Source organism: Apis dorsata, unplaced genomic scaffold (genome assembly GCF_000469605.1).
Source record: "Apis dorsata unplaced genomic scaffold, Apis dorsata 1.3 scaffold_217, whole genome shotgun sequence".
In the NCBI taxonomy this organism is placed as follows: Eukaryota; Metazoa; Arthropoda; class Insecta; order Hymenoptera; family Apidae; genus Apis; species Apis dorsata.
In genome coordinates, this window is record NW_006263500.1 from 755,816 (window position 1) to 758,667 (window position 2,852).

At 25.1% G+C, this 2,852-nt stretch overlaps 1 long non-coding RNA gene across 2 annotated transcripts; it reads right to left on the reverse strand.

Moving 5' to 3' along the window:
• Window positions 1–195: 195 nt before the first annotated feature.
• LOC102680894 lies at window positions 196–1,342 on the reverse strand. Of its 2 annotated transcripts, none has more exons than XR_004150397.1 (4): window positions 1,250–1,342; window positions 1,063–1,185; window positions 483–999; window positions 196–387 (listed from the first exon to the last, which is right to left on the reverse strand). It is a non-coding gene; the product is annotated as an uncharacterized LOC102680894 (long non-coding RNA). The 2 variants fall into 2 exon arrangements; XR_421734.2 differs by having other exon boundaries at window positions 197–387; window positions 1,071–1,185; window positions 1,250–1,341.
• Between the last annotated feature and the right edge of the window lie 1,510 nt (window positions 1,343–2,852).

Sequence of the window (2,852 nt, forward strand, 5' to 3'; positions counted from 1 at the left end):
GTGCTAGATATTGGAACTAAATTTGGAATTGGCTTTTCTTCTTACCGAATTTTGTTAATTAAGGAAATTTGATTTGAGAAAATTCTGTTGAGGGAGAAGTGTGAGTGCGTATGAAGAATTTAAGCAAAGAACCTAAGAATAGAAATAGCCATATTTTAAATTCTATTTAAATATTAATGATTTTAAATAGAAAATAAAGAAATATCTTATTTAAGAAAGAATTGTAAGAACTAACTAATATGTGATTGTTAAATAGTCATATTTTTATTCAATTTTTATGATTCAAAATCTCTGTCTCTTTAAATTTCTCAGTAGTCTGATGATCCATCGTTTCCTGAAATCTATGACGAAAGCGTCATCCCTAGATAATACTCTGACAAACATATTCTGAAACACAAAAGCTTCGTATCATTTTTACTCAAATCTTAAATCTTCATACGTTTTATTCAAATTTATATGTTATCCTCTAAAATAGTACTTACTATAATTAAAAATATGAAAAAATGTTTAGAAAATCCAATGTTAAAAAAAAAATCACTGAAAGAAATGGAAGAAATAAAAATCCTTTTTTCTAATTCAAAGTAACAGTGATCCTAATTTTAATTTCTGTTAAAATCATTTCCACTGATAATCGTAAAATGTTGAAAATATTTCTTTTTTTGTTATAAATCTATATAATGCGCAGAAGCTCGATGGCAGTCCATATTTATATAGTCAAAGAGGTTGACAGATCGACGTTCAGTCGCGCCTCGTTCGCCTTGTGCCGATGAATATTTCAGTCAGTTCTGGCTTCAGCTGTCAGTCCACGGGACAGGATGCGCGAGAAAGAGAGGAAAGGGTGGAAGCATCAAGGGGGAAGAGAGGTAAATCGTTTCTATGTATAGAGAGATGTATGGCCCGACGAACTTTCGACCTGAAATGACCTGGGCTCGGGATGCAGACACCTCCGCGAATTTCCACCTTCCACGAAGGAAACCTCCCCCTTTAGCCTGCAACCACCTAATGATCGGTTTTAATTCAGGATACCAGACGATTGTCTATGAATAACAGGAAATTGCATACATATTTACTTGCATACGTCCTAGATCAACGAGCGCTCCCATATAAGTTCAGATAAACAGTGCTCTTCACTTAATAACTTGAAATTCCATTGAATAAAATGAACATCGTTTTAATTCTTCTACCCTGAAATTTTATAATTAGGTTAGAGACTAAATTAGTCAAAACACATATGAATTATGAAACTTACCGATAGCATGCGATATTCGAATTATTAATCATGTTAGTATGTTAAGATCAAAAGAAGTTTTTACCTGAAAACAACTAGATTTACGATAACGTAATAAATTATCGAAAAATTTGCATTAAAAAAAAATTTGAAGAGTATATAATATTATTATATCATGATAATATTACATATACATATATAATTTATAATTAATATTATAATATTATTTTAATACGATATAATTAAGTAATTACGTATGCGGCTCGAAATTGATGATTGTTATCATTTGCAAGAATAAAATGTATTCGTTAATATAATTAAATTTAAACATGAATTAGATAAGAACTAATCTCATATGTGATATCAAATTTCCGGACATAAATTCCTAATTGAAATAAATTTTATAGCTGATAAATATATTTATTTCACATATATTCCTAGATTATTTTCCATTATGTTATTTTTAAGTTTTGCGTTTCAAGATTATTTACATTTGAAGTTAGATCAACTTATTAAATTCGGTAAAGTGCAAATAGGATCGCGCGTGAAGTGCAGAAACTGATTTCACAAGCTATCCATATGACGAATTAAATTGAGGATAACTGCGAATGTCAACTTACTTTGACTGCTTTTCGTGAATATTCATCAGGATTGTGAATGGATCGTTAAATCCAACAATTGTGGTGGACAAAATACTTTGTTATAAAATTTTTCCACTATGAAGTAATGTATCACTGTATTATAGTCAACCAATTAATTGTTCAGTATTTCGATTTATGTGTGATTTATATAATTTCTACTTATATATATTTTAAATTTTATAATTCGTTAAAATTTAAATTTCTCTTTTTATTGATAAGAAATCGTTTCGTTATCAAAATATTACGCAATTATACAATAGATTGATAAAAATATCTATATTGAAATATTAAATGATTATTAAATCTTTTAGTTATTTTTAATGATTTTTTATAATGAAAATTTAGTTTTTAATTGAAATAAATTAATGAAGTATATAATAATTCTGATTATTTGTAATTAATGCTAAATAATTTTTCTTATATGATATAAATATATTCTATTTGAAATAACAATTGCAAAAGATAAATTATAATTTAAGAATAAAATAAATATAAAAATTATAATAAATTCAATTTATTTTAATTTTAATTTGAAAATTTCTTTATTTTTTGTAATTAAAAGTAAATGATGAAATAAATTAAAATACTACAAAAATATTACAAAATAGATGTTCTTTCAGCTCGATAAAATTATATATATTCACGATTATATTTTATATATAAATTTACAATTGTGTATAATCGTAGACAATGTGTATTGTAATATACATATTATTATTTATATATTATTTGTTGATAATTATTTTATAGATAAAGATAAAAATTCTATATTTAAAAGAAAATTTTTTAAATTATGTACCTTTTTTTCTTAATTATTAAAATTAATCAAAATTGTAACTTTCGATGTTTTAGGTAATATATTTCAATTTTACAACATATAAATATAACAATTATCATAACATTACAACTTATAATTTTTATTTTATGAATTTTCTCATATGTTTAAATATCTTATAAAGATACATCTCGTATAGGAGGATTTT